This window comes from Sander lucioperca, chromosome 14 (genome assembly GCF_008315115.2).
Source record: "Sander lucioperca isolate FBNREF2018 chromosome 14, SLUC_FBN_1.2, whole genome shotgun sequence".
Classification (NCBI taxonomy): Eukaryota; Metazoa; Chordata; class Actinopteri; order Perciformes; family Percidae; genus Sander; species Sander lucioperca.
Window position 1 is genome coordinate 31,586,727 of NC_050186.1, and position 14,987 is coordinate 31,601,713.

The 14,987-nt window shown below is 39.7% G+C and overlaps 2 long non-coding RNA genes across 2 annotated transcripts in view; one reads left to right on the forward strand and one right to left on the reverse strand.

Moving 5' to 3' along the window:
* Positions 1-7,130, forward strand: part of LOC118493071 — a 22,283-nt gene extending 15,153 nt beyond the window's left edge. The window contains exon 3 of the long non-coding RNA XR_004895021.1: positions 6,920-7,130. This is a non-coding gene — a long non-coding RNA (uncharacterized LOC118493071). The remainder of the gene's footprint in view (positions 1-6,919) is intronic.
* LOC118493072 lies at positions 5,763-8,110 on the reverse strand. The gene is made up of 3 exons (XR_004895022.1): positions 7,864-8,110; positions 6,539-6,621; positions 5,763-6,351 (listed from the first exon to the last, which is right to left on the reverse strand). It is a non-coding gene; the product is annotated as an uncharacterized LOC118493072 (long non-coding RNA).
* Between the last annotated feature and the right edge of the window lie 6,877 nt (positions 8,111-14,987).

Here is a 14,987-nt window from a genome sequence, read left to right on the forward strand (position 1 = left end):
TCATTTACTTTGCATTGGCATTGTTTTCTGTGGTGGCCACACAGAATTTTCACACATTCCGTGCCACCACCATGTAATGCGGTGTTAACAGTTCGTGATCATTTCACGGAATTCTGTGAGACCTAACCTTAACCAATCCATAGCCATACCTATTGTAGAAACATGATTGATAGTCTATGCTAGCAGCTCTGTGAGGCTGTACTTAGGCACAGCGTTGCTTTGAGCTAAATGCTAACTTGTGCACAATGACAATGATACCATGCTTTTGTTTAGCAGGTAAAACTAATTTCACTATCTTAGTTTAGCATGTGGTAGGGTAACATTTGCTAATTGGTTACAAACACAAAGTATGCTACAGCTGAGGCTGATGGGAGTATTATTAGTTTTGCAAGAATTCATAAACAAATTGTTGGACAAATTGAAAATTTGAGGTGATGCTGCTACATGAAAAGTAAAGGGATCACCGAAGTTAAGAAAAATCATCCTAAGGGGAACATGAAATTTGTACCAAACGTTAAGGCAATCCATCCAATTATGGAGCCCCCCTGGTCCCACTTTGTCAAAAAAATGTATTATAAATATATCGTGGCCTCAAGATACTATCTCGTGGCCTCAAGATACTATCTCGTGACCTCAAGATACTATCTCGTGGCCTCAAGATACTATCTCGTGACCTCAAGATACTATCTCGTGGCCTCAAGATACTATCTCGTGACCGTGACCTAAGCCTAGAACGCCCTCTGCTGACGTTTTTTCGTAGGCTACACGGACACATGCTTTTCTTACATTCAAAACTACCAAAATGTGAAACACTTCAATAATTAATGAACCAGTCTGCACACTCCACTATAGGCTAACTTAAAATCAGAATCAGAAATACTTTATTGATCTTTATTGATGCTATTGATAACCCGGGGGACAATTCTTGTGTCACAGTTGATGTGCAAATCAAGACATTTAAAGGAATATAAATAATAATAGAAGTTGGTAAATAAACAAGTATATACATGTAAGTATATGTAATATAAATATAGGCTATAAAATATGAAGAAGAATTATAAAGGACTATGGATATGCAGCCTACAAGATTTACATTGTAACAGAATTGAATTGTGATGAACAGTACTAGTAAATAAATAGAAGCAGAACTGCAGCAAACTATAAGACAAAGACAAATCATGAATCTGTCAGAATTGTTGGCTAAAATGAGGTTGTTGCAGAAATAAAACTCTGGCAAACACCTTAAAATCAACCAACAGGCATGTTTGTATACTGTATGACTGTATCGCACTAAGTCATTTTATCCATCTTGTAAATGTGTAAATGCATCCAAGAAACATCAGAGACACCAGATGTTGAAAGGATGTAAATGCATCTGTCTCTCCAAGATACATACATACTTTCCTCCTCCCTCTTAGTGCAGTAGTTGGCAGTCTGTGGAAATAGCCACTCACTGTCTGATTGTCTTAACCTTCTAACACTGTTCCAGTCAAAAATGACCGATGTACACATTCCCTGTACCATAAATATGGCATTTTTCATTTTCAGATTGCCTCAAGACCTTATGATATCCTTCACAAAGGGCATTTGAACACATACAATTCATTGTGACTACTTTCTTTGAATTGTGAGTGATTTATTCAACTTGGTCACACTTTTTTTGTTTACGGTCAAAAATGACCGCCATAGAAAATTAATGGGAAAGAGTATAAATTTCATCCAGGAGATGAAAGACATCTCCATACACACACTCCTACAACTTTCTTGTGCTTGTGTGCCCATTCTACACATGAATCATACTTTCCACAAGAGAGCTTAGAGTAAATTATTGGAGCCCAGTGTTTTCTTGAACTAATGTACTTCTCCCCCAATGTGAACCACACCTGCCAAACAAACCTGTAAATTATAGGAACCCATCTCTTTCACATACTCCTCTTCACATGTCCTTCCCTCACATGGAACACACATTTCCTAAGGCAGTTTACTGCAAATCATTGGAACCCACTTCTTTCCTGTGCTTATGTGCCCCTCACCCCATGAGAAGAACATTCCCAATCAAACCATGTATCAATATCTACTTCTTTCTCGTGCTATGTGCCCCTCCCTTCACGAGAACAACATCATATCTACTGAATAAGCAGTTTTCATGTTGCTTTGGCCTCATTTTACTCTGCAAACAACATGAAGAGGCAAATGACAGTGATAGAGGCTCTGGACTATATTCTGGAGACACACACATGTTATAAATGTTAATGTTCTAATAATGTTCTTTTTACAATAAATGTTCTATTAAAAATATTTTTTGTCATTTTTATTGGTATTTATGTTAAAATAAGAGCAGTTAAAACTGTTTGGTCAAATTTGACCGCAAACAGTAAATTAAGGGGAGTAGCAAAGCCTGTCTACGGAAAGCCATTTCACTCCCTATTCAGCCCCATTGTAGCAAATTTGGTTGCAGTTCCACCAGAGTTCCACTGGGGGTGATCGCAGGCAAGTGCAAAATGAATGAAAGTCTATCAAGCTAGACGGCTACATTTGTCTCTTTCGTCTGATTGTCGTTGAGAAATCTCAGATTTGATTGTAGTTTTTGCAAGTTCAACATGGATTATAGGTCGAAAGTTGAATGAACGAGTACTTATGTCCTTTCGATTTCTTACAGGTTGAGTAGTTGTTGCCCATAACATGCTAGCCTTCTGCTAATACATGCTGATTGGTCAGTGAAGGACTGATTACGACCAGAGGTCCCGCTTGATGGCATCCGAAGCGGAACCAGAATGTCAGAGTGAATATTTCGGCGTAGTCTTTAAAACATTAGCAAACCTCTTTCTAGCACGTGTATTGACAGGGAGAGCCTGACCTGTCAGCTGTGTTGTTGATGCCTCGAGAGAACAAAGGAAGTGACTCAGAGCTTGCCATAAAGCAGTATCTCCGGCTGTATGACGTCATTGACATTTTAAAAGGCTTTTTAGAAAGAAAAAAGCCACTTTAAAAAGATCTAACACCCATCAGTGTGTATTTTCTTAGCCTCCCCTTTCGAATGCAACATTCAAATTACTAGTCAAAAAATTATATCCTGAGAAAAGGGGATTTTGAGGGGTATAACTCCATAGAGTCCCATTCATTCTGCACTCGCCTGTGGGCGCCCCTGGAAACAGAGTGGAACTGCAACCAGTTCAGAAGGCGGAAGTATCGAGAGAGTGGAACTTCTTCCCTTATTAGAAATTCTTTGGGGGTAGCAACGAACAGTGTTTAAAGGTTAATACATCATGGTCTGTCTCCTCTGTCCTTGTGAGAATGGCAGCTAACGTTACATTGAAGTTACCCATTGTTTTCCATCTCATTAAAGCAACACGGTAAAACAGCAGTGGTTTCTACACATGCAATTTCTACACAGAAATCACAGACAAAAAAGACAGTAGTGAAAAGACCAGTAACAAATTAACTTTACATGTACATGCAAAACAATCATTTGCCATTAGTTCATGCCTTCGTTTAACAGTTTGTAAGTATACAAATCAAAGTGAAGCAAACTAATAAAGTCATTTCAGAGTGATGCATTGCAGTTAGGAGTGATATGTTTTAACCATTACCTCATTTCCTACAAGAACTGATGTGTTAAATCCGTTAATGTGAATATGTGTTCTTCTCAAAAAGTATTGTTTTGTAATGTGCCCTGAAACTTTGAAAATTTCTCAAGATATCTAAGAAATACTGTGTTATTTCTGAATTTCAACTGCTGCGCCCATTCCATCAGAATAAACGTTTATTTTATTAACCTAATTTTTGTAGAGATGATTTTGTTTCTGTATTATTTGTCAAAACAATTGCTCGAGAGAGACGTGAACTTATTGACAATGTCTAGACAATTTTCCAGCTTACTGCTGAGACATTAAACTCATGACAGCCTAAATTAAGTAACTAATCGTGAAATTAATACAGTGTGATGTGGGATGCTTTTACATCGTTGAGTAACAATCTGCTTAGCAGACCAGAATCACTGTGTGACAAGTCGTCGCCTCCTCCTGCTGTTTACTTATTCACGATTGTCGCACATTAACAGCAGTTGTGAGATACAGTATTTCCTGACTCACTGATTTTAGAGTGTGAAGCCTCAGTGAAATCTAGGCCTTGTAACTGGGCCAACTCTGTCAGCGTCTACACTCAGGGCTGTTAGGATTGCAGCGCTCTCGAGGCTAAGTTGTAAGTGAATCTCAATAAATGAGTTGTTTAAATTAAAATAGTTAGGCAAATGTTAATCCTTTTTTTTAATCGACCAATCCAATGTATATCTACTTTCCCATTGGAGAGTACATGAAGATGTGCTCACTATAGTCTACTACTCGAGTCTGCTTATGGTTCACAAAAGTAATTGAAAGTCTGGGGAATAAAATAATCAGGATGAGCTGCAGTTAAATTCAATAAATAATTGGAGCAACATTAGGCTGTGTCTGATTTTGGTAAAGAAAGTGTAGTACTAGAAGTATTACACTTACCCACACAATTTTTAATTATTATTTAATTACTTATTATATATAATTATTAGTTATTAGTTACATCAAGAACATTGGTCTTTCCACTCTGTGCTCTCCAGTGCTTTATTATCAAATCCATTCCGCCTGCTTTTTGAGAGAATGCTCATATCAAAGAAACTCCATTCCACTACCTTGCAACCAGGCAGATTCTCACATGCAAACACATATATAGACCACAGACTGTATAATATTAATGGACAAAGCATCCGGTTCGGCGAAGTGCTGCAAATGCGGAAGTGCCTTAAACCTGCATTCTATCTGAATTCCAGCAGGGGGTGACACATGTAGTTGCAAAACGTCTATGAGAAAGTGACCCACTTCTCACTTGATTTATTACCTCAGTAAACATTTTCATAATGAGTTTATGGTCTCAATCGCTAGTTTTAAGTCTTCTGCAATACAGAATGATGTTCATTTTTTGAATTATGGTCTCGTTGATTTTAAAATCGGCGATAAAGCAGGGGGTGTTTTAGGGCGTGGTTATGATTTGATTGCCAGTGAAAGTGTGTAACGTAACGTGGCTTCTCCTTCACTCTTCCCTCTCGTCCGTAACCAGAATGGCTGCGCCCGTAACGGCAAACTCGACGACTCTTAGCAGATCTCCACAAACCAATGGGTGACGTCACACATGCTCTGTCCATTAAAATTATACAGTCTATGATATAGACACATCCTAGCAACAAAGTGCACATGTTTTGAAAGACAGAGAGGGGGAAGAGAAGGTGGAAGGTTAACTACTGGAACACAGTGATTCTGTTAAGTTCTTAATAACTTAATCTGAACTCTGCTTTGTCACTTGTTGACCCAACTAAACCTGTTATATTTTCTGGTTAGCTGAACCCGCCCGACAGCAGTATTATTAATAAAAATTAAAAAATGCCACCTAGATAACTGGCTAACAACATGATCTTTGAGATGTCGGCCTCAGGTTGTGGTGATTCTTAGTAGTAGAACTGATTGAATGATGAATATAGTTTATTGGAGAATGCAGAGGGGCAGTTTGACTACAGTTGATCTCTCCACTTTAGTCATTAATTTTTGATTTGATAACAAAGAAAATCATTTAACAGAAATTGCAATTGCATGCAAGCATAACGAGATCTTCAAGTTTAAATAAACAATAAGTGGCCATTATTAAAGATGGCTCTGCATTAGTCATTGAATCAATTTCTGTACTTCTTTAAATACGTAATATGGGGCCAACAATTTCCTCTGGGTAAAATTACAAAATGTAGGCTACCCATCCTTTTGTTAATGCTAGTATAGCCAGATAAAAGTATCACCTACACTTGCAATGCTTCCTATGCCCATGGCTAGAGGTTCCAAAATAAATCAGATGACCTATGCATTAAATGTAGATCTGTGCTTTTTGCCACTGATTAAGCCGTACTTGAATCATCACACTGTGAACTGCAGCCTCACTAATATTTGGTAGAAGGAGCTGAGCCTAAAAGTGAGACTCTTGCTTGGTTGATATATATTCCAACATGAAATAGCCAAAAATAAGTTTCCTTTGCAGGGTGTCTAGGGCTCACCCTCAGGGACAGGGTGAGGATCTCAGACATCCAGAGGGAGCTCTGAATTGAACCGCTGCTCCTTTTGTGCTGTGAAGAGACAGATGAGGCAGATGCCTCCTGGTAATCTTCCTATGGAGGTATTTGAGGCATGTCTAACTGGGAAACATTCCCCAGGGCAGACCCAGAACAAGCTGGAGGGGTTATAGATCCTTTCTGGCCTGGGAACGCATTGCGATCCCCAGGAGGAGCTGGAGGACGGGGCTGGGGAGAAGGACGTCTGCTTAGTCTGCTGCCCTCGTGACCTGGACCCAGATAGGCAGCACAAATAACATGACTTTATAAGGTTGCATGTACTTGTAATATATAATAATTACAATTTGATATTGAAAGATATAATGCTTTTCTATTTCAAGTTCAAGTCATTAAAAAAACACATTTATAAATATTTCAATTAAAAACAACCTATATTAGAACAAAACCACAACTGACCTGTGATCAGATGTTACAGCTGTTAATCATGTTTATGATGTTGTGTTGCTGTCGCCTTGGATTTCAGATGATCACAGCTCCAGCTGGAGTCATGTCACAGCAAGACACAGTATGACACTCTTGATTAGGGAGTTAATTGTTCATTTCAAGTTCAAAATGTTAAACTCCTGTGAACGGCTACCTCAAGAAACAACTTACTCTACAGCAATGATATTCTGACAATTAATGGTATTTTACTTCAAATACATGACACGAGCCTGTGTGTATGTATGTGTGTGTGTGTGTGTGTGTGTGTGTGTGTGTGTGTGTGTGTATGTGTGTGTGTGTGTGTGTGTGTGTATGTGTGTGTGTGTGTGTGTGTTGTAGTGAAAGTGGCAGTAGGGGTGTGAAGAGACACTCCGCTCACGAGACGAGACACAAGATTGGGTTCACGAGAACGAGACGAGACTTTAACACTATTTTAAAGAAAACTTAAATGATGAAATATGACTGGAAACATAGTCTTTTATTCAATCGAAAGTCACAAAATGAATATCGAGCACTGTGAAAGGTTTTGCCATAAACTCAAATGGCTTCTCTGCTGTATAACTAACCTCTCACTTTCTCCCTTGCTCTATCCCTCCACACACACACACATATGCCGGCTCAACGCACACACCAACGCACAAGTATAAACTTCAGGCCACTTAAGTAGGCTACGGCGAAAGCTCTGCGTGGGGCCTCCGCAGAACCATAAAACAGCCTTAACTGCACGCCGATCTTGCCATTATAGTGCAGCAAAAGCTGTCTGCGTGAAGTTTTGAAAACTGTAACCACACTTGTGTCCGCTTTACCGGCATTGCCGTGACTCACTGTGACTTCAACAAACTGCAGAGGCAAAGTAACTTTTGCTCCATCTGCACCACACCTCTGCGTGTGTGTGCGCGCGTCGGGGCTGAGCCACGCTCTCTGTGAAACATGCAGAGAGGACAAAGAAACTTTTGCCTACACATATTTGGCACCAATTGATTTAACGTGAACTGGTCCTTGGTAGTACCGATGTATCTGACTTGTGTATTGATATCGTAACGTTTTAATATTTCAAGATCTTGTCACACCTCTACTAAACAGGGTATACAGTACCTGTACAAAGAATAATTCAGATTTAGTCCTGCGTTGATGAAATAGATCATTATTCCCTCTGTGATTACATAATTCAACAGGATTAGTCATTTGTTAATTTTTATCATCTGTTTATCCGGATTAATCCTGGACTGGACTGATACCTATTCACATCTTATTGATCAAAAGAGTTCAGGAATGGAAGTGAATCGCAGGGTTTTTACCATGGCTCCCTAGATGACAAATTTTGGACATTTCCACACTGCTAAAGCACATTCCAGTGTCAGTCGCTGTCTACTGTACAGCCACTTGCTGCTTCTTCCGCCTACATCTGGCAGGTTTCTGGACCATTCTTTGGGACCTCTGCGAAAGCTATCTCTCCCACATCACCCAAGCCTGTGTGGGGGTATTATTTTGCAGTGGATTTTTCATATCTGGCCTCCCATGGGCAGTTCTTTCTGGTTGGGACAGACCAGGGGCTGCGAGGGACAACAAACCTTATCACCTGTTCCTATCATCTGCCTTGCAGTTGACTGTTTGCCCCTTGATGTATTTTAATCAGGAATTGTGGCACTGCAGCATGCTAATGAAGCAGATGTTTGAGCAATGCTTTTCTGAGAGCAGACTGTATGATAACGCCAACGGTTACAAAGTGCATATGTGTCCGATACGTGGCTTTGATCAAGCAAATGCTGTCCTAGCCTAACATGGTTCCTCTGAACGAATCAGAGATGTGGACGGTGATACAGTCAATAGGTCTGGTGTAATGCACATTAGACAAAGGGTTGACCAATCAGAGCATTGTAGGCAAGATTAAGAATGGGGCCAATATAGCTTGTTCCCTGCCCAGCTACATCCATGAAATATAACGACAGAGAAATTGCAACAATAACAGTGACAAGTGTGGGTGAGATTGATGTGGCTGTACGTTATTGTAGGTCAACTAACAGTAATAACAACCCTTCAATCGGCGTTAGTATCCAAGCAACCATTTCTGCAGCCTCTGTGTCGATTGAAAATGACATCAACGGGACAAATATGCAACTCTGATTGGTTAACCACCTATACCAAACAGATATCAGCTAACATAAACACAATGTCAAGCTAAATGAATTATCGAAAATGGCAAATTAGTTTCATTAACAGGCTAGCCCTGGCCTAATGGAGTACTGTAGATGACAATCAAATCAGACTCCAATATCGCATGGCTAACCAGCCAGGACCAGTTCAAATGACGATCCAGAAATCAATTAACTTATTGCTTATTTTTTTACATGAATCCTACAAACACTGACTGGTCAGTCTTATCCTTGCAGAAGAAAGTGGATGCATTAGCCTATGAGATTCAGAAACCAGTATCATAAAGAGGCAGTATCATTGGTTCCTTCGGAGGGTTTTCTATTTATTGCATGGTTTCCCAAGAAAACAAGGGATATGTGACCCATTGTAGATCTTTACCTACATCATCTGCACTGCGTGTAAATGAGGTTGTCAAATGTTCAATGCTCTGGATAGTTGATGTGCCTCGATATGCATGCATTGTGTAAAGTGTGTAAATTGAAGTGTATGTGCAAACAAGGTCATTGTTACTGGCCGGACAGGGGACCGATAGAACGGATGGATGCAAATTTCAGGCTCTCAATCCTTTTTAGTCCAAGCCTTTGTTAAGTTTATTCAGTAAAACTACAGTCCCCATTACGATAACTCTATAGGTATGTGTGTCACAGGTGGTAGATTCAGTAAGGTTGTGGGCGATAGAACCTGCACATCTATGACGCAGCACCAGTGAGGTCCACCCACAAAGCACAGAGGCACAGAAGAGAGCAAAAAAGCAACACACCATTTGATTTATTATTTCTTGCTTGTCCATATTATTTCCCAGTCTATTAGTTTGTTGTGACAGGCTGATGATGTTGTACAGGGCAGTATCCAGATCCACGTGAAAAAAAGCCTGCCTGACAAAGACCATCTGGCATCCCATCATTATTCAGAGCAACCCCCAGACCCTCAGGACAGAGCCTGCCTGTTTTGTAGCACTGTGTAGTATGAAATCCTATGACAATGACTTTCTACATACTTTAGCTAATGAGAACAATAATAACCATTAGTACTACAAACCACAGTGATCCTGATTAAAATGTCCCATTAAATGTAGATGAACACAAGTTTAATCTTTTTTTTTTTTTAATTCAGCCAACACATTTCAGAGCTACCAAAAGGAACATAGCAATTTTCATGGATACAATCTGACATTGCACTGATACTAGAGCTTGGGGGATCCCAGCACCCCACATCAATGAAAAACCAGACTTTGAAATAGACATTATCCAGCTTGTGCAGCAGGTCGTCTAGGGTTATTGCCCCATGCTCTCTACATGTATATACGATGAATGAAACATCGTCAGTTTCAGAATTGGTTCCTCTTCACCATCAATAATTACATTAATTATGGCATTCTATTCCCTTAAATGTGAATTCTATGTATATTTCCCTTTATTGTAAAGAACTTTGTGCTGTATTTATCATATGAAAGGTGCTATATAAACAAAGTGTAATATTATTGTTGTTATTATAAATATTACTTACTGTCCATTTTCATTTTTACCATTCATCCCTTTAGTTCAGGTGGGCAGAACTCATTTTAATTTAATTTTAAATGGTACTTTGCTGTCAAAAATTCTCTGTTGCATAGCAACAAGATTGACCCTAATGCCGCTTGCATTCTTTGATTTTTTGCTCTCTCACTTACTTGTAACATTCACAGCTGTGCTTTGCATTTGAGCTGGATAAAAAAAAAAACATACGATCACAGCCTTATAGCCGACAGATTTCTCCGACACTCCATTATTCCGACCTCTCAATAACCCGAAAAATTCCCTTTGGTCCTACAGCGCACTAGTCCGACAACCCTTTCGTGGTGAAATTACGAATCCAACTATGGCCACGCCAAGACCTGCCATACGAAGCAGCTCGATTGGTTGGGATTAGGCATTTGACCTTGAGTTAAGGTTAGGATAGCTGATTGGTCAGGGGATAGGACCTGTACAAATGGGGTTACGTTACCTTGTGTAAGCATGGACGCCTGGCCAATAAATGCTATTGAAGGGCGGGTCATGGCGTGGCCGGTGGACGTTGGACTAGTGGGCTGTAGGACCAAAGGGAATTTTTCGGGTTATTGAGAGGTTGGAACAATGGAGCGTCAGAGAAATGACATTGCACCGTTTCCATCATTAACCAGCACTATCTGTGAGGAGTAGGGTTGGGTACCGAAATGCGGTGCCAATAGGGCACCGGTTGCGACCTAAACGGTAGTAACGAGACCGAATAAGAACGAAGATTTCGGTGCCTTATTTCGGTGCCTGACTTTACACTACACTCAACAGCAGGTAACGTTAGCCTACCTTTAGCTAGCAGCTGGATTAAACACGGTTAAAATGCTGACAGCTAACGTTAAACAGTGTAAAGTGTGACTGTATTTTAACACCGGGACGCAATAGTCTGCTCTGCAGCGCAGCAAATGCCGACGTCGGAAAAACACAGACGGTGCGTTCACTGAAACTGGTAACCTACAGCCTCGCGGTGCTTTCAAAGTTATTGTAAAACACCATTTTCCCATCTGGTGGTTGTTTTTGTCATTCAACAGCAATTTACTGGTGAAATAAGTTATTGTTTATTATAAGTTATAGTTATTACATTACTATTAAATCATTTAATTTTGACCATATGGCCGTAGTAATAAACAAGTTGTTCTTAAATGACTGTTGTTTAGTACCCTTCTTTTTTTTCTTCTTTTTTTTTAAACTTTCTTAAAAAGTATCGGTTCAGGCACCGTTTATGCACCGGCACCGTTTTAAAAGTACCGCTTTAGCACCGGTATCGGAAAAAAACAAAACGATACCCAACCCTAGTGAGGAGACATCTAACATCCGATTGCAATCGGTGATGGTGAAGAAAAGTTTGTAAGGTCACAACAATCTGTCACAGTTTAGTTTATAATAACACAATAGAGGTTGCTCTGTAATTTTGATGGTGTCACTGACATTTAGGTTTATATTGCCTGACCTACGTATCATGTTTAAATTTTATTTGAGGATAGTCATGTGGAGAAAGCACAGCATGTGTTTTAATTAACAACCAGAATAATATAAAACTAAGGGAAGCCTATGAATTCAATTAGACCAACTGCTAGAATGCAGGTTGCAAGTGAAAGATTCAAGCACAATAAATGGTCTCCTTTCTGTGTCCTTTTTACACAGACAGGTTAACAGTTTTCGCACTGACCGACACTGATTTATCTCGAGTGTGAGTGAGGTTGACGAAGCAGCGAGGTTTAGAAAAGGATTAACAGCTCGGTCAATAACGTTTTGAACTGGGGGTGAATCTGAGCCAAACCACCCAGAGTTTGGACCCACATCCTAAAGGGAAAATTCACCACCTTTTTATGTGGATGTTCAATCAGTGTTGATGGTAAATGTAGTCAATTGAAGCAATATATTCCTCAGTATGCGCTATATTGAGAGAAAGTTGAGTTCTACTCGCAGAGCGATGCCAACAGAGCACACATGTACCAGAATGCATTAGGTGCAAAAACATATATAGCATCAGGTGACAAAAATACTCAATCAATGTTCATCTGCCCTCTCGGCCCTGTTGGTCTTGGTTGTCTTTTCAGCAAGGGTTTCTTCTTGATCCTGAAGAAGGTCTCCAGCACATGTCTGTCCAATCATTTAACCCGCTTTGCTCTTTGGGGAGCATAGGTCATTCATGAACTTTCTTCAGCTTGTTCATTGTTGGGCGATCTTCTCAACTTACTTCCAGGATGATGTTATTTCCTTGAGCTCTGACTGCACATACCTTTTTTTAGCTGTTCCTGGGTCTCCAGGTTAAGGCCTGTCTGGTTGTACTGGAAGGTGGTTTCCTCAGGTTATGCCTAATCCAGCCCCATTTCTTGTGTTAGATTTGTTTTCCAATTCCAGTTCTTTTTTAGCAATTTGCTTAGATAGATATTGTGATATTGTGTTTGGCCAGTAGATTTCCAGGATGTTTTGTAAGCATCTGTGTATGAAGGTCTGTCCAGGTGAGGAATACAACTTTCATGACTAGTAAAACACACACAGGCTCTCTCAGGGTTGGTGTCGGCGACAGCATCCAACAAAAATATCCAAGCTTAAATAACCTGTAGTTCTTACTTGCATCCAACTGTGCCAAATCAAATGACGGCGCTGGATGCAGGAAAAGCAGAACAGCTTTTGCAGCTGCAAACTCAGACTTCACTGTCAATATATCATGCACTAAGGATTTGCTTTAATCGACTACATTTACCAAGAGCACTGATTGGACATCCACATATAGGTGACAACAATTACTTTAAGGATCCCCTCTGTCTAAGACCCATTGGTTTAGAGAACCTTTTTTGGGCTGAATATTTGAAATAACTTTTCTCAAACTTTCTTCAATTCTTCTCGTCACTCACCAATGTAGTGAGATGTATTGTCTTCTAGCCATCCTCAACCCTTTGTAATCTGTTTATCAAAGTTAAAGGAAAAATGAACTATACTCCACTTCTACTGTCAAGTTTCAAAACCACTTTTTTGTAAAAACACAACCGTGTAGAAACAATTGAACGTGTATCTGTGTGAGTATAAGAGAGACAGACGGAAGGAGAAGGTTTAGGATTGGGAAAAAAAATGAGTTTCACATGGAAGGTGTTCTCAGGTGCTTGTGTAACTCAATAAGTGCCATTCAAAATCCAAGAAAAGCTGTAACCTTTTGAAAGAGAGGCAGGGAAATGATTGCACTTATTTAAGACAGGTGCTATAGTGTCCCAGTTCTTAGTGTTCATGGCAGATCTGAGATTAAAAAGAGCAGAGAAGCCAGAGATGAAATCTAACGGAGTCAACTTTGATCAGGGAACACAGACGTTCTGTAGCAGGCCAACTATCTGCTTCACCCATCCTTTTTTATCTATGCTGTGCGTGGGAGGAAGAACAGGGTTTTGCTTGCCTGAACCCTGTGTTGAGAGACATGAATGTTGAAAACATACTAGACAAATTGTCAAAGATGAAGCAGGCAAGCACATCACACCACAGGCACCGATTTCGGGTATTCTATTTGTTTAGTCTTTAAAGCTGCCCCAATCCATATTTTTATTAACAATGGAACAAGAGAGTGTGTGAAGGGGTGCTCATTGTGATGAAGTCACAGAGAATTATCACCCTACTTTGCAGTTCCCCTCAGCTCTATGGAGCGTTTTAATGTCTTTTAGCTCACTGTTTTGGTTTTATGGCCCTCATCCTGACTGTTCTGGTTCAGTCTCACCAATCTCATCAACCTCATTTCAAGCCGCTGTAGGCAGCTGTTTTCAGCGAAGAGGCTCCATGTATAGTACCTGCACAGCACCCAACAGCAAACCGACAAAGGGAGCGATTAGCTGGTGAACATAGTAGAGCATTTAGCCGCTAAAGAGCCAGAGCCAGAAGAAGCTAAAAGCTTTGATGAGCTGTAGAGTTTGGTGATAATTCTCTGTAGCATCGTCGATGCAAGCTACTTTTAATACTGTATACTTTATTGTATACTTTATTGGTCATTTTTTTCCTGAAGATGGTCCAGTACCAAAACGTTGCCTATTATTAAAACATTATCTTTTTTGCAAGTTAGACAGTGTGCTGGTGTTTTTCTTTGAAACTCTTGACTTGTCAGACCTCCTACGCACCTGTTTCACGTTGTAGATGTGCAAAGTATTTTTCTGTACTTTATTGTTCTGAAACAATAATTATACTTGCAACCAGATGAAAGACAAACTACAAGCAAACCTAAATACATGAAACATATGTACAGAACATACAAAGAAGCACAATATAAATATATATTTAAAAACTACATCCAACCACTATGTAACCCATTCATCTACGGTTAAAACATCATCATCTCACATGAAGTCGTTTTTATATGAAAGGCTCATCATCAGCTGCATGCAAGATAAAGCAATTCCTCACGCTGTTGGAGCTTCTGAGGGGAGAAGTGTTAACTCTCCAAAGATGAAGAGGACACTCCAAAATATTTCAAACCTTTGAAATCCTTCTATTCGTGCGAGGTAGCTCAGGCAGTTTAACACCAATGATCCTACTGGCCTTTTTTACTGTTACACAACCTGTTCTTGTCCCCCTTAAAAAGATTTCCAAACCACGATATGATAATGAAAGCCATAGCTTAATCAACCAGGGAGTCGTTAGTTGTTATATTTAACCTCTCAAGTCAAAATTAGCACATACTGTACATATTTAGTTGTCAGATCATTAAGCTGTGAGAATGAATAACTAAAATACAAATCAATATAAATACAAAATAG